Genomic DNA, 23,838 nt, shown 5'->3' on the forward strand with positions numbered 1-23,838 from the left:
AACATACTAATGACAAAGGTATCTTTTAAAAATCTGGGTATAGCTAATTCATATTGTATCAGAGGAAAAGAAGGCAGAGCTGGGTCTAATGTTTCTTTGTCATATCCTGCAAAAATAACTTCCTTTCACCTAAAAAGATCTTATTAGTTGAACAAAACTTGGAGTATGAATACAAAAAATATGAGGACATGGAGATTTTTAAAGTCCAGATGGTATTTTATAGATATTTAAAAATTTCAGATATCTGAATGTAATAAAAATATTAAATATACAGTCAATCTAGTACTAGTTGCTATTATAATGACTGCAGTAACATGGCAACCTTTTTAAATAAACAATAAAGCCTACTATACCTCTGCCTGTAACTATTGATCCTAGCTATCCAAGGATTATTGTCTATTGCCAATTTTAAACATAGAAAATCAGAATGGTTTTATGTTATAATCAAAGGTAATTCCCTGTTCATGGTGCAATAATACTTAGGATTGATGACAGTCTGGTTAAGTATAAATAACATCAGGAATTAAGGAAACTGTCAGGCAAAAGCGTCCATTGATGTTTGGAGACTGGTTTTGCTACTTTCTCTTCATCAACAACTAATGTTAGCTCTAGTATATATTTCCTTGTTTGTGTCAGAGATAAAGAAAAAAGCAAAAATGTAATTTTCCAATAGAATTATACCTATTGTGGGTTGCTTCCTGATTGGGCAATCACAGGAATATAGCAGGTGATTTGGGAGTTAAAGCACAAAATGATAACAAAAGCCTTAAAAGACAAGCACAGTGTGGTATTAGAGAGCCTGAGGGAACGAACACAAACCACAAATGGTCGGTTAATGGTCATCAGAGGAGTACAACCCTGGGAACTGGGCTGAACCCACTATGGGGCATAACAGAGGACAAGGAATATTAATTCAATACTGAAATAACCAAAACATATGGAAAATGCAATGGAATTAACAAGAAGGGTGGAGCATGACACATTTGCAAAAATAGAGGCAGAGAAAGTGGAGGGAAGAAGAACGTATCGAGCTGTGCTTGCCCTGGTTAGGGCTGCTGCACCTGATCCGTGCAGCAGAGAGGGCAGGGATGCCATTCAGCACCTTTCACTGCTCCAACTCAACAACTGTACCTAATGTGTTGTATTCTGCTGTGTGGCTGGATTAAGCACATAAGAATTTGGAAGAGCAGTGTGTGTGTCCGAGTGTTTTCTGCTTTGATTTTCACACATGGCAAAGTGATTGATTCTGTGGATGCAGCAGGTGAAAAACGTTAGCATGTTACTTATGGACACTATTTATACATGGCCTTCCTACCACTCGGAATCATTATATCTGCATCTTAATTATTAAGTCATACCTGACTGATGCCTACATCCTCAGTGAAAGAGATGTTAATAACTGCAGTTGAGGATAGGACATTACCTGGGCCAGAACAAATTTTTTCAGGCTTTGCAAAGGTTCTATCAATGACTAGAACGGGATTATTTTACTCTTCGACTAACACAACTAATTTACTTGTTTTTGTCAAATGTTATGTTTGCAGCTGTGTCTTTGTGGATTATTCACAATGTTTGTCTTCAGGTGTTTGCACTCCCTAAACTCAACAGAAAGAAAGTGAATCTAAATTAAAACCCTATTCCTAGCTTTGGGGAGACCATCTCTATTTCTTGATGTATCCAAGACAGTTAAAAAAGCTGTCCAATTTAGGCACTTAGAAGTTTAATGTCATGGGAATACTCCAGGCTAGAGTTGTTAATTCAATGTATACAACATAGCAGCATTTGTTATAGCATATCAGTAATAATTCTTGGTGCTTATCTGTATTGTCAAATGGTTGTCAGTGTTTCTGGCATTTCTGCAAACACTCTTAAGGAAAATGTGAGTAGAAAAAGAAAAATAATTTTAATGAGCAGATTTCTTTTCCATACTTTAAAACAGAAACAGATCAGAACAATAAATTTACGTATTACAAGGAGCAAACAACAGGCTGTCATTCTACTTTCTACTAAAACATACTATTTTAGGGTAATTTTTTTGTTACACAATTTTCTGGACCATCCAGCCGAGGGCTGAGATATATGGAAGAAAAAAAAAAAAACCCAACCAGAAAGCCAAAGAGAACTTTTAAGGATCTAAGTTTTAAAAGTCTTTCTTCATAAGTTTGGGGATTTTTTTCTAATTTACATAAAGAACATTTCAGGAACTAGCAAAACTTCTACTTAATAGTAAAAACTTGTACTGAAATCTCCTTTGTAAAAGGATGGGTGTCTGAAAAATTAAGAATGTCGTGCCGAAAAGTGGCACTTCACATATATTTAAAATAAATCACCACAAGCCACAGTTCAGCTGTGAATGATCCTCCAAATTCTACATACATTATTTTTGAATTCCAAATGTGTTCTTTGTACATTTTTACAATAATTAAAAACTATCACAAAAATACCTAAATATTAAAGAAAAAGAAAAAGCTACAGTTATGAGATGTGACAGGGACAAATAACCTTGCCAGGTGATCTTAGTAACATTTGGTTTAAAACTATTATAAACATAGGTTTTTTGCTTTCAGTAAGCATGTTTCACTTACAGAAAACCACAAGTGATTAACCTGTGTGATCACACATTAACAAGTTCTGTTATATTGCCCCTTTTTAAAGCAGTGCAATGTAATTCCTCTAAGACACTGCATCAGGCATGAGTAGCCATTCATCTCTCTGAGAAACATCTTTTATGGCAAGTAAAGAAATGGCCCTCAGCATTCATATGTGAGTTCCCTCTGGCCTTGTCCAGGTCACTGGTGCAGAACAGATTTTTGTTCCATGTTTTTTATGTAGGCCTCTTTTGCAAGACTTGGGGGACTTAGACAAAGCTGTGAGGATTTAGAGATCTGCTCCAGAGTGACATTAGGTTAAAGACATGAAGAGAAAGCTTCCCACCCTGATAAGGGCCTCAGATTATTACCCTTTATTGATTTTCCAGGTAGGCAGCAGTGATGTTGCAATAAGTCTGAGGGCATTTGAGAGACCTTAGAGCCTTGAGATGACTTGTTAAGGGATCAGGAGCACAAGCAGTGTCCTCCTCTATCCTTCCAACTGCAGGGAATGATAAAGGAAGAAACAGGAAGAGTCAGCAGATCAATATCTGGCTCCAAGCCTGGTATCACCAGCAGATTTTAGAGGTTTTTGATCATGTGTTTACACAACACCGAACCTGCTGGCAACAGACAGGGCATACCTGTCTCAAAGGAGGAGAAGGATATTTGTACAGCAATTGCCAGGGCTCACTGAAAGAGCTTTAAAGTAGATTTGAAGGGGGAAAGGAACAAAACCAGAATCACTACAGAAAAGTCTGGGGACAGCGTGCCAGTGTTCGAAGGATAGTGGGCTACCAAAGTCATTCAGTCTGCCACTTCAGGGGACATAGGGGATGGAGATCCCTGCAGGAGCAATGCCACAAGGTTTATTAATGTGTTAGTAACCATGGAAGTGCCTGAGAATGGTCATGTAGGAATTATAACTTCTCCCCTGAAAAAGGAGTCAGAATCAAAAGCCCAGTGAGGTACTTCTACATCAATGCACCTTGGGATTGATCCAAAGGTTCTGGGGGCACTGGTGGAAGCGTTTGTGGAAGAGTTCAGTGAGCCATTTTCTGTCATATACCAGCAGTCCTAGTTGCCTGGGGAGGAGAGGTCTGAAGTTAGCAAATGTGACACCCATCTACAAGAAAGGCAGGCTTATGAAAGACAGGCATCACTTGACCAGCCTTTTACGACAGAGGGACTCACTCATTTGATGAGGGATAGGCTGTGAGTGTTGCCTACCTGGACTTCAGAAAAGCCTTTGGCACCATTTCTCACAGTATTCTCTGGGAGAAACTGGCTGCTCATGGCTTGGATAGTGCACTGTTCAATGAGTAAGAACTGGCTGAATAGCTGGGCCTGGATAGGGATGGTGAATGGACTGGCAACTGGCCATGAGTGGTGTTCCCGGGGGCTGAGTACTGGGGACAGTTCTGTTTGATATCTTTATCAACAGCCTGGGTGAGGGGATCGAATGCACATTCCCAGAGTCTGCAGATCACATCCAGTTGGGTGAGAGTGTTAAACTGCTGGACTTTAACAGCATTCCAGATCCCCTACAGAGAGATCTGGAATAGCTGAATTGATGGGTCAAGGCCAGTTGTGTGAGGTTCTAGAAGACCTAGTGGTAGATAGTGCCCTTGGGTTGCATCAACCCCAAGGCAGGGCTACAGGCTGGGGACAGAGTGGCTGGAAAGCTGCCCAGTGAAAAAGGACCCGGGGGTTCTGGCTGACAGTGGCTGAATGTGACACAGTGTGTGCCCAGGTGGCCAAGAAGGCCAAAGACACCCTGGCCTGTAGCAGCAAGTGTGGCCAACAGGACTTGGACAATGATCACCCCCTTGTACTCAGCAATGGTGAGGCCACACTTTATGTGCTGCATCCAGTTCTGGGCCCCTCACTACAAAGAAGACACTGAGCTGCTGAGTGTGTCCAGAAAAGGACAGTGGAGCTGGTGAAGGGTCTGGAGCACAGGTCTGATGAGGAGCAGCTGAGGAGCAGGGGCTGGAGAAAAGCAGGCTGTACCCGAAAGGGGATTGAAGCGAGGTAGGGATCAGTCTCATCTTCCAAGTAACAAGTGAGATTATGAGAGCAGGCAGTGTCATGTTGTGCCAGGAGAGGTCTAAATTGGATATTAGGAAAACGTTCCTCATGGAAAGGGTTGTCAATCACTGAAACAGTCTTACCAGGGAAGTGGTAGAGTCACCATCCCTGCAGATATTCAAAAGAGGTGTTGATGTGGCATTTAGGGATATGCTTCAGTGGTGGATTTGGTGGATTTAATTTGCTGGATTAATGATTGACCTTGATGACCTTAAAGCTCTTTACAAGCCTAAATGATTCTATGATTCTATACTGGTGAATCTCTCTCTTGCAAAAACATAGCAATTTCTTGTCTTCCTGATTATCAAATTCCATGGTGTCTAAAATTGTGCATTGACTCTAGTGGTAAATGGCACATAGAGGGAATCCTTCCAGGGATTATTTTCAACTAAATAGCTGTTTTCAAGGGTTTTTTTTAATGTGTAACACACATTCTTAGCCCACTTTCTGCAGTAACTGAGAAAGTTTTACTCTAAGTGATGACATTACAGCATCACAGTCATAATGAACAGCATTGTGTAGATAGTAATACACAAGCAACCAGAGTCTTATGGCGAAAAAAGGGGAAATAAAATAACAACAAATTTTCATTGTTGGCCATGTGAAATACAAGTATTAGTTGCCACTAGAGCTATTTTAACAATTTTCTGTCACGTCATATTAATATTACATTTTCCTTGCCAATTCCTTCTGAGTAGTTGGTTAATAGAAATGAATAGAGCTCACTAGGTTTCCTCAAAATCAGCAAGGTTAGTAATGAGGTCAAAAGAGGAGGAAAAAGCCCTAGGTAGTGTTCACCCTAAATGAAAAGGAAGATAAGGAAGATGTGGTCTTTTCCCTGCCCAAATATGTAAAGGGCTCCTTGGGATACAGTCATGCATGTGAGAAGCCAGTAACTGTGGCTTAATGTAAATCATACACTGTAGAAGTAAAAAGATCTTTTGTATACATGAGAATAAGGGAGAAAAGTAGAATGCTGCCTTTGACTTTTTGATTAATCCATATTACAGGAAGTCTGCTACCATTCTACTAATTTGAGTTTATGTACTTATTTATTTATGTAGCATGTGTGATAGCCAAAATAACAACTGAATGCATTGTTTCTCCTTCTTCTATTTTCTTTTCTCAAAGGTCTAGGGGTAAATTTAAACATACAGAACTCTAAAAGCTATTTGTCTGGAAAATAGACAGAGGCAGAAAAGAAAAACAAGAGGAAACAATTTCTTTTCACTAAAAACATTTCTTAAATTATACTAAAGATTTTTTGTCAACATTTGTGATTTGTGTCAGTTACAGCACTTGCATCTTCAGCCAGCAGTTTATTAAATGAAGAAATCACATAGTCCATCACATCAAGTGTTTGAAGGAACAAAAAATGGCAGGCTGTCATCACATCTCTTTATTATTATTTTAATGCAAAATTATCAGCTGACAGACAAAATTCATTGCTGATTAACACAAAGCACAGCTAGAGAACAGTTTAATAGAAGGAATATTTGGAGATCCTTCTTGTTGCCATTTAAATTAACGGGAATTTTGTCATTGAGTTCAGTGGAAGCAAGACCAGATCCTATGCAGTGCACTCATAGTTATACTAACATAATTTAAAATTTCAGTGATAGCAAAGAAAATAGCACAGCCAAATTGGTTTAGTGTTGTGTTTGTTATGTGATGTTCCCTCTCAGGCTCCTAGAACTTCTGCTAATGAAATATATCTGTATCTATCTAAATAACTATGGCTAGATGAAAAAAGCTAATTTATGTATTGTGTTCCAAATAATTCAAAATACTGGGGTTTTTTCAGAATGGTATCATCTGAGGTGTAACACTAGGGTGCAACACTAGATTATACACTTTATATTGAATTGCATTCATAAGCATCTGAAACTTTAGCTTTTAATATTCTGAAAAAGTCTATGGGAACATACATTTTTCTAGACAAAGGATATACCTGCCTTGAGATGGAAAACACTTCTTCCATTCCAGAAGTCAGTGCCATTTCTTTACAAGGTCTGGCTTAGTTTCTTTTAAGGATTAAAATCAGAAATAAGAATTGGTTCATTGGCATTCCAAGGTACAGACACTGCAAAAACCATGGCATATGCAATACGCATAGGAAATTCCTGATAGTCACAACAATGTGGAAGTTAATTACAGCATTTTACAGAAACTGCTACAATGGTCACTTAGTCATACATGTCTTTTTGGCCACTGCTTTTCGGCCTCCAAAAGTCAGGCCTTTTATGCTCATCAATCTCTTTTTAAATATCACCCAAATGTTACCACTTAACATCTAAACTCTGTCTCTCTTCTGTTCCTCCACTTATACCTTTATTTTCTCCCTTTTCATTCCGGCCTCACACTCAGTTCTTCCTGTGAATCTGGAAGACACCACAGTTACTTGATATGTTTTAGGTCCTGAATGTGGGTCAGATAAGTAGCCAGATACTGGTAAGTAATCACCAGAGAGAAGTACATGTTTCTAGGAGAAATCCCTTTCTCCACAACAGGCAAAACATCAAGATAGCAAGGTAGTCATAAGCCACCTTATAAGGCTGCTGAGATAAGAGAAGTGAGCAGAAAATGTCACCAAGTTTTGTTTCCTCTTTTTGAGTCCCATGTACATTAGAGCACAGATAGCAAACTAGTTTATTCACTAATCTGCTTACAACTTCAAAGATAAATGTAGTATGAATAAGGAGAACTGCAGGGAAATGCAAAACTGATATTCAAAGCAGAACTTCTACATTTTGAAATAACATGTATATTTAGACACAAATCAAAATGCTTCTACAATAGTATGAATAAGGAGAACTGCAGGGAAATGCAAAACTGATATTCAAAGCAGAACTTCTTCCACATTTTGAAATAACATGTATATTTACACACAAATCAAAACACTTCTACAAAATAATACCTTAGTTAAACTGACCACAGTTGTTGGTAGCTCAAGCTAGAGGAAAATTAGTTTACTTTAAATGACTGTTGTGTCCTCAAGATTTTTAAAATCTGTACTATTTTCAGTTAAATTTATTCAAGACAAACACACATTTTTCAAGCTGGATGCTATGATAGGGGTTTTTGAGTCATGGGTGAAATTAGGGGAAGGAGGGGAAATTCTAGATGCTGGTTTAACTGATGCCTGCCAGTTTTGTATTTTCACATTTTGCATGGTAAGATTCACTTCCTTTCTTTCTCAATTTAATAAAATGATGATATTTTTCTTTTAGAAATATCACTGAAAGTATACTATTGCCTGGACCTACTATTTCATTTCCTCTTTTAAAAAGATCAATTTATTATTTTCTGGATTATGGTCATTCACTAAGATATTCTAAAGCATCTTTTATGGTTGTCCCACACATGGGTTGGGGCAATTCCAAGCACAAATACAGGTTTGGGTGGGGGCTGGATTAAAAACAGCCCTGAGGGGAAAGACTTGGGCATGTTGGCTGATAGAAACTTGGCATGAGCCAGCAAGATGTGCTGGCAGCCCAGAAAGGTAGATGTGTCCTGGGCTGCATCCACAGCAGTGTGGCCAGCAGGGTGAGAGATTTGATTTTCACCCTCTGTTTTCTCTCACGATATCCCACCTGCAGTGCTGTGTCCAGCTCTGGCCATCCCCAGAAGAAGAACGTGGCCCTCCTGGAGTGAGTCCAGAGAAGGGCCGAGCAACTACTCAGAGGGATGGAGCATCTCTCTTATGATGACAGGCTGAAAGAGTTGGGATTGTTCATCCTGGTCAGGAGAAGGCTTCCTCTGTTTTCTCTCACGATATCCCACCTGCAGTGCTGTGTCCAGCTCTGGCCATCCCCAGAAGAAGAACGTGGCCCTCCTGGAGTGAGTCCAGAGAAGGGCCAAGCAGCTACTCAGAGGGATGGAGCACCTCCAGGCTGAAAGAGTTGGGATTGTTCATCTTGGTCAAGAGAAGGCTCCAGAGAGACCTTAGTGCACCTTCCAGTACCTGAAGGGAGCCTTTGAGAAGGGTGGAGAGGGTCTTTTCTCAAGGGCATGTAGTGATAGGACAAGGAGGAATGGCTTAAAACAGTCAGAGGATAGGTTTAAATACACATTAGGAATTAATTCTTTACTGTAAGCATGGCCAGCGCCCAGAAATTTGTGAATGTCCCATCCTTGGAAGCGTTCAAGGCCAGGCTGTATGGGAACCAAGCAACTAGTCTAGTGGAAGGTGTCCTTGCCCATGGCAGGGGGCTTGGAATTAAATGATCTTTAAGGTCCCACCCAACACAGACCTTGCTATGATTCTATGATTCTAAACATTTTTGCCTATCTATTGCTACATAAAAAATAATGACTTAAAGCGTATTTTGAAAATAAAAGTAACAATTTAAATACTTGGATTTTTATTCCTTAGATATTTCATGGCATGGTAATTCCACCAAAAAGAATGGCATTCAATTAGAAGAAAACCAAAAACTGCATAGTTTAGAGGTACAGCTTAAATAATATTAATTTCCAGCTGCAAAGTCCTGGTCAGTATTACTGTGCTAGGAATGGGAAGTCATAAGGCACTCATCTTTTATGAAAGAACAGTCAAATTAATGTGAGTGGAGCAGATGTCTCAGCAGATCAATAATATCCCCTTGACAGCCACTAACACATGCCAAAACATAACATCTGAAAGACAATGAGGAAGAAAAAGACAATAAGCACCTGTTACGCTATCCCAGTTTTATCGTTAAGGTGACACCAAGCAGTTCAAACTGAATACAAAACATCCAACAGAAAATGCTTACATTCTGCTTAAATATTCATTTCTAGTTTAGAGGAAGAAAATTCAAAGATCACAACTGAGATGCATAAAAGGCATGGGTTCAATAGTAAGGGGGAAAATAATATAATATCCTATAATATAGAGGGATAATATAATATCCTATTTTTAAGGGTTCAAAACTATTAGCATACTGAAAAAATTCATTCAACTCCTATTGATGTGAGATTCTGTCAGTTCAGTTATTCCAAGATCCTGATTCTGCTGCTCTTAAATTAGTTTTTTTTCTTTATTCCTCAAGTATTTGTTAATATGTGAAAGCAGTAGAACCTATCTTTAATACGATCAGATGGAAGCATATTTCTTTAAATCATAAAAAATGGTCATTGATAAGGGGAATCTATAAAAGTGACTTGATAAAGGAAGAATTGCAATTTTTCCACCATTGTCTATCACAGTTACCTCAACATCAGCAACACTGCCAACTCCATCTGGATAACTGTACTAAGCTTGTCAAACCTGACCAGCTGAAACAAAATTCTCATACATATATACATATAGAAACATGAATCACTCACTGTCATTTCAGTCTAATCCACTCAGAGGGATATATTATTAAGAAATTAAGAAATATTAAGCACTTGTTTGGTGTATAATTCAGTTGTGATCAAAACTTTGAACTTCTGCGTTATTAATCATGGGGTAAAAAAAAAATGGTGTTTTGAATGAAGGAACCATGGGAGGTCATTCAGCTCACAGGTAAGATAAATGATATCGACATTGTTTCCAAGAGCTGTTCGACCAGTTTTTAAAAACTTCCAGTGGTGGAAGTTCCATCACTTACAAAGAGAACTATGACAGTTCTTCATTGACTTTGCCATTTTAAAGTGTTTTTCAATAATGAAACAGGTCTGACTTTACAGAACTGGAATTCATCTCTCTCATTTATTCCAGACTATCTCCACTGCACCGTGCAGTTCTTGAAGTGTAATGCCCCAAACATCAGTTTTCTAGATGGCCAATGTACCAGAGGCCACATTTCTCATTGCTTTATGCATCTTTCTGTCTGTACTTTTGATTTATGCTTGCTTTTTTTTTTTTTTACAGCACAGTGGGCACATGCTCAGCTTTTTCTGAAAACCTGCTACCAAAGCATCTGTCCTCATTTTGTATCAGTGCAGTAAATAATTCCTGTTTTATGTTTTCACATGCACTGCTGCTTTATTATTATCACTTTGAATTCCGATCCCATCGTCCAGTACATGAGCCCTCCCAGTTTCTGATCTTTTCAAGACACAGTAAACATACTCTGTTCCATCATCTAGGTTGTTAATAAAAGTACCTTAGAGAGTGCACTGCATCAAATAAAAGATATATGACAGCTAGTGCTTTGCTTCTCTACTTTATTTGACTTTTGCTCTAGAATTTTTCTGAGGATTGATGTTAACTGTCAACAATTGCCAGATTGTTCTCTTTGTTCTGTTTACATTCAAGCAGTGTGATTGCTTTTTTCCAATTCTCTTTCTATCTTGTCTCGATCTCAAATATAGGAGTAAAGAGTTTTGGATGCAGACATATCTAGGGTAGTAACAAAGTTCATGTCATGAAACTGCACAGAAGAGTTTACTGCTTACTCAGCACAAGGCCTTGGAGCTCTCTGCTCTAATCATGAATCATAAACCTGGGCTATGCCAAAATGACACAATGCCGTGCATTTGCTGCAAAACTGATCACCAGGGAAGATCAAAATTGTTTAAATAAAAGGAAAAAAATTTTTTCTGCAGCTGGCCGACACAGGGCACAGGGCACATGCTGTGATTGGTACATCATCAACCCCAAAACACATATTGAGCAATGATGATGAAGAATCTTATTTACTAAAAATGGTGTTACTAGTCACTGCAAAAACTTGGACAGTGAGGAGTTAATGTGTTTCTATGCCTCAAACACCAGTGGCCACTCAAGTAGGCAAGTTAGGACAGGATGTGGCTGGAAAGAGAGGCTGTGAAGAGGTGGGGCAAATTTCCCTGTTCTGGTCCATGGTGACTGCACAACATAAAGAACAGTGCAAGAAAAGGAATGGGGTCAAAAAGTGGTCATGAACCGTCTACTGAGAATCAATCCAGTACTGGGGTGTTGAGATCACCAAAAAGACCCTCAAAACACCCAAACCATTTCCAGAAAGGCCCAGAAGAACAGACTGTGCACACTCACCCATTTACATGAAGAGCAAGAAACCTAATCCCCGAGCAGGAAAAACTCACCTATGAAAAGGTACCCCCATTAAAGGTTATTATTTGGAATTTAAAAAAAAGGATGGACTCTTAAAATTAATTAAAAAAATTAAAATAACTAAACCAGGGAATGGTGTTGTCATTTGAGATAAAGGCTGTATACAGCTAACAACGAGATAACCAATTAGACCTCAACACCGAGGTGAGATAAATGAACTGATCAAAACATAGCAACTCACCACACAACAGAGAACTCTGTAAGAGACTTGTTAACAGCACACAAGAGCAGCTGTGCAGTTCATAAACTCACTAGGGACTTGGTACAGGTGTACAAAGACATGCTATGTCTAGAAAAGTCAGAATGATGAACCAGGGAATTGGCACTAGATGTGATCCCTACAGTAATATTAGCATTTGTAATTGCAAGACAATTCACAAATAGCTACATATCAGAACTGGGCTCAAATCCTGACAGTAACCTAATAATAGTAAACTAAAAAGAGCTATTAAGAGAACTATGATCAGACTTCAGAGCTTTATGAAATACTTGAACAAAAATTGTTATTTAATGAATATATACAAATTTAACCCAGTAATGTTAATTATCTTTTAATTCTGTTTAATGATGTTATACTCAAACATACATCTAATTAAAAAAGCAAGCAGTAAAACTTGGAAATTATTCCCTGCATTCAGAATGAAAAGGTTCCTCAAGGAAAAAAAGTTAGATTTTATCTGACTCCCAGGATTTTGTTTAAATAATCTTTAATCTCAAATAACCTTTAAATTTTGCTTAAATATAACTATACTGAAAATTACTTGTCATACCACATATAGCTCTCACCTATATGAATCAGAGCCATCTTTGTTAGCAGGAAAGAACCTAGCATCAGTTAGGATACATCACTGAAGTCTCTTCTCTCTGCCCTCAAAGTGAATGGTAGGAAGTCCTTAATCTGCTTATGATGCTGACAAAACAGCTAATGACTGCACCCCAGTCAGGATTTCACAACTTAGCTCTTATCAGTCTGAAATCAGAGTAGATTTCCAGCCTCACTTTTAAACTTCCTTACAAAGGTGGATAACCAGAGTTTTATTTTGTTGATACTACCAGTGGAATGATAAATGAGGCAAAAAGTAAAGATTTATGAATCAGGCACTATAATACAGCATATTCCCCTAACAATAACATCTGACTGCAATGCAAACAACACAGAAAGGTGACCTTGGTGAAGCAATCCTTAACAAATGAGAGTTGTTAACTATTCCATAGATGCATAATGTACAAACATACTGCAAAACTATATCCATCTGCATTTGATTTTTTTCAGCCTTCCTCTGAAATATTCAATTTTTTATCTACTACTCTACAGTTCTTGGAATGTACCCCACAATACAATTTCTGGTTTATTAAAGGTTCACATTTCATTTTAGAAACAAGCAGTATTTTTTTTTCCCAATAATTTTCTAGGTCCTACAATATTTCACTATCATCTTTTATCTTCTGCTTTGTAATTGGAAACAAGAACACAAACTGAAGACTTTGAAAATATATGCCAGTGCAGGATGCTGCTGATGGAATGCTGGGATGTTTTATCAGTCTTTATAAGCATCAATTGTTTAATTTTTAGTTGATTTCTTTCTATGCTGGGCACTGCACAAGCAGAAATCCAAGACAATTTATCCCTTGGAATTTATCTCCTCCTCTTGGATTGCAATTGTGATTGTAAAACAATGAGCAAAGATAAGAGAAGGGTGATCACAAGAGTGATTACCTAATTTAATTTTGAGCCCACAAAATCTGTTTTAGGTAGGATATGTGAAAAAGTTATCCCAGGCTGTAAGCAGAGTCTTTGAACAATTTATTAATGGCTCACTGATTGCATAATTTAAATGTTTCTTTCTTTTTCATGCTTCTTTTTACCCCATTTCATTTCTTCACCAGTCTGTCATGACAAGCAAAAAACAGTCAATTGCAAGAGCAATCTATAATGCACCATAAACTGCACAGACACTTGTGGAATGCTGTGCTATTAAGTCAGGATCTTGACAAATGGCCAGTTCAGTGATAAGAGCCTTGTCTAGTGCAGCACTCCTGTGCCACAAGAGGAAAAAAGCCCCAACAATCCAGACAGACTGTTCTTGAAGCCTCTTCAAAGCAGAAAGTAATAGAATGAAATATCGGCAAAATATAATACTGTTTGCAGTCTCAGAATCTGCTATAACTGAGATTGTAAAGTAGTTTTCAATGCAGTTGCCATTTTTGCATTCTCATTTTAAAATCATTAACCCTCTAGGCTTGACATTTTATTTTGGTGATAAACATATTTGTTGATAATAGATATTTGTAAACATACTTTCTACTGTTTTCAATTCCAAAAGAAACAATTTCAAGCCAACATTCTACCAAGGGCAACAGTATAAATCTCCCAGCTATGCTATGACCTTATCAGCCTCCCTGTTGCACAGCTTTGACCATTTCTGCAAACTGTAAAGAATTTTTCAAAACAGGCAGTTAAGCCAATGGCAAAAGTCCTACTGCCTTTAGCAGGACCAGCACTTCACTCAAACTTTGAAGCTTAGGAGCAATACACGAGTGATCTTTAGAGAGGAGTTCACCCTTCATTGAGTTTGCAATTCAAGGACATATTCCAGCAAAAACTGGGAGATGGCGAGTGCCCTATTGGGCAGGTAAAATATATGCTTGAAAGAAAAGGTAGAGTGTGGCTCAGGCAGAGCAGGTAAACAGAGCAGGTACTTGTCTCCACAGTATTTTTTTTTTACGGTGTACCCTTTAGTCTTTTAGTTATTGGTTCAAACTCTTTCCAGGATTTCTTTCTGTCTTTCAATGAGGCAGAATTAAAATTATCTAAGGCTTTGAAATCTGCTTAAAACCTTAACCTCTCTAAAGCCTCATACATTTTACATTATCTGAAATATTAGCCTGCCTTACATTAGCTTAAAAATAAATAAATAAAAGTAGCACACATTTGTCAGCTAAGTAGCCAAGAGAGAATTAGCATAATTTATTAATATCTTGCATTTAAGGTTATATACCAGAGACAAGATAACAGTATGAAATCCAGACTCTGAAGAGTTTTTAAAGATGAATAAATTTCAGGACTTTTTAAAGACTAATTAATAAACATTAGGGAAAGTGACATTGGCTGCATGTAAAGTGAATTGTGACCACACACACTACATAATAGTCTCTGAGCTCCTGATCTCTAAATTCATACAGAACAGAGATTTGGCTAAAAACATCCTTTGGCTTATTAGCACGTCATAAACCTGGGTGTTCTTGCCCTGGAAACCAGGGCACCCAGAAAGATAGAAAAATAAGAGAAAGGAAGGCATGACTATAACCAAATTGAGCTTAAAAGCTTAGAGTAAGCCATGGGAGACTTTTTTCTTACTGTCACTCCACTTTCCTCCTTTGGAAAGTGAGGAAAATTTCTCTTGAGTTATTAGGAGGTGTTTACCTATGACAGCAATGGGGTCATTTACTTAAGAAAGGTAAACAGCCACTCAAGCACAGTATACTTATTTCACAGTCCACAGGCTCTTTTGCTGCTTTTGCAGCTCATTTGTTTTCTACAATATTTTGACAAATTTCCTTTTTTTTTTTTTTAAATGGAAATGTTTGTGAAAGTTTTAAAGCTGAACTGTGCATTTATATTTTTTTTCCTATTGCTAGGAAAATATGTTGTCCTAGAATTCGACTTCTTTGTGTTGTTTATATGGCCTCTGGGGCCTTCTAGGAATCAATCATATATCTACATGGGAAGGAAATTAGAGAATTACTAGATACTTATTACTTGGATACAAAAATCATGGTAATGTTTCTGGCTGTTGCCTTTCTTCTTCTGCAACAACCAGAAGTGCTTCAGAGAGGAGAGGTGTGAAGTGAGCAGGGATCAAACTTAGAACACCACATACAACTTCCAGGCATGGGATTTGCAAAACACAAGGAATACTGATGAATGGCTCACAACATATAAGGCTGTGGACAACTGCTGCTAATATAAAGAGAAAAACACCCAGTAAGGCACATGATGAAAAACCTGGGTGACATCACCCACAAGCAGATGCTATTCTGTTTCCTATTTTGACAGGCTTATTACACCAATGAATGAATTATTGATCTTTTGCTCTGTAGATTATAGCAGCAGATATACAAATAAAAAATAAAAAATGGAGTTCAAATTAATTTGTTCATACTGCAAATAAAAGAGCCACTGTGAATGAACATTACTACCTCACCTCAAGTACTTTCTCTTACTCCCTTACCTTTCTTCATTCCAGCATGTTAAAACCCACAAATTCATAACAAGAGTAGTTGCAAGCAATTTGAAAATAAATAGCTCACATGTGAAAAAAATACTTTTAGTATCACACTTCACATTTGGAGGAGTTTTTTAGGATTTAAACACTTTCTACACTTATATGCCTTAACCTGGATTAAACATTTGTTTACTCATAAGTCATATGTGTACCTAGTTATTCCTGATGGACTCATAGTGGCATGTTCAAAAATAGTGCTATAGAAGTGCTACATTTCAAAACTCAAAGCAGGAGAAAAAAAAGAAAGAATCAATTAAATATAGATATCTTTTGAAATGAAAATCCATATACTAAGAAGACTCATGTGTTGCTGCTTTTAAGAGAAGGACCCAAGCAAATGATAAAATATAACTGTGCATTGGTCTTACTGCTGGAAGAGTGAAGAGATGATCGAAGGATGGTATCAAGTGAACATTTGTGAACTAAAGAGCCACGGGCAGAAGGTTGTACAATAACAGCAGTAACACTGAATGATTTGGAAGATCCATTTTTGCTTTTTTTTTTTACATAACATCATATTCTCACTAGGTTCATGATTAATGAGAATGAAGTTGTACAGCTCTAACATTATTAGACTAACAAAATTTAAAAAAAAAAAGCATTAGTCAGCATTTGTCAAACACAAAAACCAACCCTGCTACTAAGATGTTTTCTTCATATTCAAGAGAGCTTACTTGCCTTAACCCTCTGAAAACTAAGTAGCTGATTGTAGAGTTGCAAAACAGTTTTTCTTTTTAAATTGTGAACAAGAGTTTGAGGCACAGAAAAAAATTACCATCTCACTAAGAAACTTTAAAAGATGGATGATAAGTCAATAACACTGCACTTGACAATACACAGCTAAAATCAGGCGGTGATGTTGATGACAAATACTACAATTAAAATAAAGATAATTTAACCAAGTGAAATGCTAGAATAATGTAATCTTACCTAAATTGATGATCGTTAGATGGGGGGGTGGAGGGGTGGGTGTGTTGCTGATACACCTGAGCTAAATAATTGATAGGAACAAATTATTCCCGTGTTTGAAAGATTATTCTTCTGTGAAGAATAACAACAGAACATTCTCTAAGTACATAGGTTAGCAAAGAAAGGCCAAGAAATTCTATCTCCCTGAGAAATGAAAAGAGAGAACTGGTGACAACATATATGAAGAAAGCTGAGATACTCAGTGACTATTTTGCCTCAGTTGTCACTGGCAGTCAGGCCTCCCACTTCTCTCAAGTTCCTAAACCTCCAGGTGGGGGTTGAGGTAACAAAGTCCCTCGTGGTGTAAGTGAAGAGCAAGTTCACAACTGTTTGATGAAACTGAGAAGGCCCAAGTCTGTGGGGCCTGACAACAGATACCCAGGGTCCTGAGAGAGCTGGCTGGTGCTGCTGCCAAGCCACTCTCCCTCGTATTTGAAAAGTCATGGTGGTCAAGTGCAGTCAGTCCCCAGCAGTGGAAAAATGGAAACATTATCCTGCTCTTTAAAAAGAGATGAAAAGAAGATCCAGGGAACTACAGCCCAGTGAGACTCACCTCTCTGCCTGGGAATGCCATGTAGAAGGTCCTCCTGGAAGCAATTTTAAGACACATACAAGACAAGAGGTATTGTTAGAACAGATCCTGCCTGACCAATCTGGCAGCCTTCTGTGGTGGACTGACTCCAAGGGTCATCAAAGGAAGAGAGACAGACGTCTACCCAAACTTATTTAAGGCTTTTGACACAGTTCCTCACAACATCCTTTCTAATCTCCAAATCAGAGATAAGATTTTCTGTGATTCTGTGAATTCTTATCTCTGTCCTCAGATTTTACATTGCCAAAACCTTCCCAGTAATATGAACTATCATAATGGTTTCATGTGGAAAAGTATTTAATAAGTCATAAAATCATAGATTTCATAAGCAGGCATCATAAATATGCTGCTCTTTCACAGTTCACTGCAAGTGGTGAATAATCAGATATAAATTGTCAGTAATTGAATATACTTACAAACTTTCAGTTTGTCACAGTGATCAAAGATTAATCTGTTCAGAGCATTTAAGGCTTGCATGTACATTCACCCTGCCTGCTCTTTGTCAAGGCAGACTTTTCCATTAAATTGCTCTTGTGCTTTGCTTTTCACAATGTTCACCCAGCCCAGCTTCTTACTTTCTTGTTCCTACTTACTCTAGATAAATTTATCACCTTACTAGCCTCTTATTCATCATTCCCTTCAAGCACCTGGAAAACACTAAATATTTCACTAAACAGGTTTAAAACAGACACTGCCACAGTCAGGCAGTGTAACTCCACACATTTATAACTTTATGTGACACAGTTGTCTGCACAGCAGCTCATGGAGCTCCACAGTCCTTTCCAGTCCTTGTCCCCACATAGTGCAGTGCAGCTCACAGTGCAAGAGAGAAGGGAGAGACTAGAGAGACTATCTGTAAAAATCTTTGGCTAAACTGAGGCAGGAGGACCAGCTTTTGTCTGCATTGTACTGCATCACAGTGACAGTAAAGCCATATATGCTGATAAGAAGAAAAAGTAGCAGTATGGGGGCATAAGTGGGTAATAATTTTAGCATCTGGGTGTATCAAGCACAGTCACTCCTAATTCTCAACAAGTTTCACTGGCACTGGTGTCACATACTCAGGCTGATGTGTGAGGAAAGAAATTATAGGAAAGAACAACAGGAGGCAGAGGTGACAGAATGAAAACAGAAAATGGGGAGATAGAAAGAGACTGGAAGTACTCTCCTCAAAAGGCTTGGACATCTGTTTTAGAAGGAAAGATAGTGAAAAATAGTGTAACCACTACAAAACTTCTAAACAGTCCATTTCAAATTGCAGTGTGTCTACACATTTCTGTATAATTACATATGAACAATATATTATGTATAGGTCTTGAGCAAACTGTACATGTTGTGGAACATGTATTTGTATTCATCTATAAATGTTTGGTTAAGATACAGATAGATCTTCTTTTTAGTACAGTGGAGTGGGACTGACAATCTGCATGGATTTTCCTGATTTCTCTAGGTCAGCTCTAACACACATGAGTGAAACAAAGCAGCTGACAGAAGCCCTAGTTATTCACCTGTCTCTGTGCTCTCTGCTTAAGAAATGGAAAGGAAAATGGGAAATGGTTGTGTTGCAGATGCCTCAGCAAAGGTTCTCTTTTTATATGGGGTTTGAGCCATACATTTATGAGTAGATTATTAAAGGTTTGCTTTTCTTCCTGTCTTCTTTTTCCCCTGAAGATGCCAGTACTGGACACTGTAACATATGATTTAGTTTGGATGAGGTCCTCATCAAAGAGCTGAAATGACAAGAAAATTTCAGCACCCGCTGTCCTAGCTTCCTATGCTTTTTTGCCTGAGGTTATAAAGGTGAGCTGCATAAAAGAAAAGACTGGAGAGGAATTGAGTGTTTCACCGATCACATAGAGGTCTAATACAGGCATTGTATCTGCCTTCATCATCTAGGTTCCCTTTAAAATCCGTGATGACAAACATGCCACAATTTCATTTTATCTTAAAGCTGATGTCAGATGAGTTACACTCCTGGTTCTCTGCTGTGATAACATGATTCTCTGCTTTGTGCAACTCATTTTCATTCAGAAATCCGAATTCCAAAACTTCATTTAAATGAGATTAATTCCTTCCACCTGCTTCTCCCATGAATGCCAGCACACAAACCTGCCTTTTGACTCAGATCAGAATTATTTATTTTTATTTTTAAAAATTTTCTTCCTTCATCTGTCTCATGCATAAACCTAGTAAATGTTTCCAAAGCATTGCAGAATTCATCCTTAAAAATTCAGTCTTTATATCTTTAATCTGTCATCTACCATAGTTTTCCAGACTTTGTCCTTCCCAGCGTCCCTTTCTCAATACTCATTCCTAAAGCAAAAAGCTTGTCACCTCTGACTATACTGACTTGTTTATTTCATAATCACATCTAAGGATAAATCCTATCTATTTACTATACTTGGTCTTTTTACTACCCTTCCTTTGCTGCAGATTTATGTTTTCTCCACCCCATAAAATTGATATAGGTTCATGTTTTTCTATAAACTGAGTAAAATTCATCTTCATCTGCTTCAGTTTATGAATCTCTGTGCTGAGCATCTTATGATAAAGCTTTCTGTGAAGGATGGCTTGTAAAGTAATGGTATTGCTTTACAGAATAGATATTCCTCTCCTATGAAGTAAAGAAATGTCTGAGAGACACTTTGACTTTTTGCATTAGTTCATGAATCAGGTGGGAATGCTGAATACACAGGAATATTTTTGAGTAAACATTAAAGATTTTGAAAGAAGTTTGTCCAAGAAATGTCCAAGTGAAACCCTGCAAGCAACTAACAAATAAATCCTTCCTCTTGTTTCTCTTATATGTATTAGGTTTGGATTTCAATCACAGCAGACACAAAGAATTTAATTCTACAGGGATTTGAGACAGCGTAGCACAAATACGTACTATCATTTGTGTGTAACTAATCATCATGCTACTCCCATTCTATGCTGCTGTTACTCTAACCATATTTATCTCATTGCCTCAGGAGCCTACTCTAGCTTAATAGCTAGAATAGGTTAAAAAAAAGCCTTGCACCATTTCATACTTTCATACTTTGATATTTAGTGATACAATATTTTCATGCTAATAACATATTTTGTAAAATACAAATATTTCGATATCACAGAATTTGAATGTTTAAAGTATAAAAAAACCCCAGATGTCATACTCTTGAACCTGGAGCCTTTTGTTCTAACACTGTTCTCAATAAATGTTGCTGTTATGAAATAAAACTCATCACTGGATGCACATTGAAAACATCTTAACATCAGAGTACAAATAAGAAGTATTTAGGTTTTGTGTACGCAAGTGCCTGTACTTTCATCCCAGAAGAGGTGTATTTTTTACAGAACTAGTAAACAGAACAAGATCAAAATACTTTCTATACATGCATTTCAAATGAAATTATAGAAATTTTTATCTTCTTCAGAATTTAGAATGACAGTTTCAGATTATCAAAACTCACAAAATTTTCAAGCTTTCACCATGTTTTATATATGACTAGTGTTGTTATGGTTAGAATAGCTGCTCAGGTGTATTTTTATCTTGAATGTGATACACACACTGTTTGCTTTCCCATGTTTTCAGGATTACTCCAAATAATTTTTTTCATAAGGCCCACTTTAAACACGGCAGTGAAGTTGGACTGACTGTACTCTGCATTCTTTGAGAGTGTGTGTGGACAGATTTACTGCCATTCCTTCTCCAGCTATCCCAGTCTTTCTAGTGCTCTCTCTGCCAAGGATGTGCCCAACTCTGCCAAGGATGCCAACTCTCCACTGCCCTAAATCAGAGCTGAAAGGTCACTTATTTCCCTGTTGTGCTCTCAGCCTTTTTGATTGGCAGTAGACACCACAGAATTCAATGCGCAAGTGCCTTGTGCAAAGGGCCTTGAAATGCCATTGCATGATAAGGTGATACAGCCTCAGTACAACTTCGATTTCAAGGGTTAATCGTGGACATTGAGTGGATCTGCATCATGGTCTTTATGAGTCCTAAGGAACCAGAAATTAGGCTGAATACATTGGATTTGCACCTGAATGAAATACTAGACCACAACAGAAGACTTCAAACCAAAAGAGAAGAGTCTCTTACTCTTGATACTTCTAATAAAGTCTCAATAGCTAAAACACTTCTGCAAAATCCTGTCTGTGCTAAAAAGTGAGTCTTCAGTACTAGATTTGTCTCAGTTTGAGTCAAATTTAGGAGGAAACATCCTGAAATTAACATCACCACTAAAGAAGGCAGGTTTTGGCATTCCCTCCCCCACCAATATAAAAGGAATTTCTTGGAGGAAAGTGAAAAAAAAATGTTTATTTAACAATCAGATTTTCTGCAGACACAGGAAAAAGGAACTGTTAATATTGAACCTTCCCACTGTGGAGAAAGCTGGTGGATTTTAGAGTTCTGCTCTGCTTCTCCAGAGGTCTGAGCCAGGATGTGGCTCTCCTGCAACCTCCTCACTCCTCACAGCATCCAGCTCCCACCAACGATCCAGTTCTTGGACTGAGGCAAAGCCAGACAGCTCCAGAAGAAGCCACAGGCCCAAGGAAAAACTTGCCTCAGCTAACAAAAAGAAATTAACTAAACCAAAAAATGTACTCCCTCTCTCCACCGCAGAGCTGAGAAAACCGAGGGGGTATGTGAGAGCTGAACACAGACTGCTGAAAGAACTTCCCCAGCTTCCTCCCCTTCCCCCAGGCCCAGCTTGAAGCTACGGGACCCATTTCTGGGCATAAAGCAGATAATAGAGTATACAGCATTTTATAAAGTCATTTTGTCAAAAGACAAGACTGTAGTAAAAATCCCAACCCAGACGTATACTGATAACATCTTTCACAAAACAGGATTATTTACTTGTTGTGGCCGGGGTGGACTTTTTTCTAGTGTGTTAGGTTATTTTATTTTATTAAAGGTTAATCACTACCAACACAAAAAGCCCAGTGAGGGCTGGAGGAGCAATAACAGGCAGAGGAACCCAAGTAACCTAATCAGTGAAAAGTGGGTCACTAAATCAGCTGCTCCCTGTGACCAGAAAGGGGACCTGTTACTCCATGGTTCCTGGGTGAAACAGCCCAAGGTGATGCTGTGAGAGAAACACTCCTGCATGGCCACATTCCATGCTGGAGAGGGTAGTTGTCAAAGATTTGAGACTCCTTGTGGGATGAAGGGAAAGAACTTTTTTGGAGACTGTGAAACTTTCATAAGGAATGCTTTAAAGAAATTTTGGAAATGTGTGGAATTTATTATGGGGTGTTTAGTGGAAGGACTCTAGGTGGAGAAAGTGAGGTACCTAGGTGGCTAAGACAGGAAGAGGAGTGGGAATAGAGAAGTTGATCAGATAAATGGGGTTAATCAAGTGGAAACAGGCACATAATACATGTCTGACTATGCCCTGTGCTTGATCACCACATATGTATTCTATATACATATTTAATCCTATTATATATAGCTTCTGTGTGGATGCACTTCTGTTCTGAGTGAATGCTGGTGAGCATCAAGCTGAACTACAAGGCAAACAAGATTGAGAGGTCTCAATATCAGCAAGCAGAGCCAGTCTGTGGGCCTCCAAGGCTCCTATGTCTGGGCTCCAGCAGCTAGGGAGACCTGGGATTTAATGCAAGCTTCTAGACAGACTGATAGTCTAAGGCCAGCTTCTAGAATGTTCTGAAGTTCATAGGTATGTATGTACACACACGCACACACACACATATATGGATACATATGAATACCAGCATATAAATAGTGATGCATGTGTTCATGTGTGTGTATATATGTATATGAACATATGTATATATGCCTCTCAAAAATAGGTGCTCAGCCTTTCTGAGCTTGGGGACACAGAGCTAAAAGAGCCACATGGCAGTGGGCTACCAGACTCTGTAACCTCAGGCAGTATCAAAACTAAATAATCAATTTTTAAACCTAAAATGCTGCCATTCAAAAACATTAACATGGATATGTTCAGTGTCTGAGTTGGAAAAAGGAAAGATATATCCAAAAATACATTGCTTTGAAAAAGGAATGTTTTAGTAACTGGAGAGGTCACATGTGTGGTTAGAAAGCCAAAGTTGAAAGCAATAAAAGGAGCAAGTTGGCAGTGTTCAAAAATAAGGGAGGACAAAAAGGCAAAAATATTCAGAAAGATGCAGACCTGTGTGAGGACTGATGAAGAGAAAAAAAAAAAGAATGAGAAGAATCTAACCAATGAAGAGGCTTGTGAAACATCTGGGGAAACAGAGCTGGAAATCTAGATGCAACACATTTGATATGTGGGAGAGATAATACCTTACCTATCTAGA

The 23,838-nt window shown here is 38.1% G+C and overlaps 1 protein-coding gene across 11 annotated transcripts in view; it reads right to left on the reverse strand.

The window, feature by feature from the left end:
• The window catches only part of DLGAP2 (DLG associated protein 2), a 446,234-nt gene that overhangs the window by 173,062 nt on the left and 249,334 nt on the right, over positions 1–23,838 (reverse strand). The gene's annotated exons all lie outside the window — the stretch shown is intronic.

Source organism: Passer montanus, unplaced genomic scaffold (genome assembly GCF_014805655.1).
Source record: "Passer montanus isolate IOZ18808 unplaced genomic scaffold, ASM1480565v1 scaffold34, whole genome shotgun sequence".
Classification (NCBI taxonomy): Eukaryota; Metazoa; Chordata; class Aves; order Passeriformes; family Passeridae; genus Passer; species Passer montanus.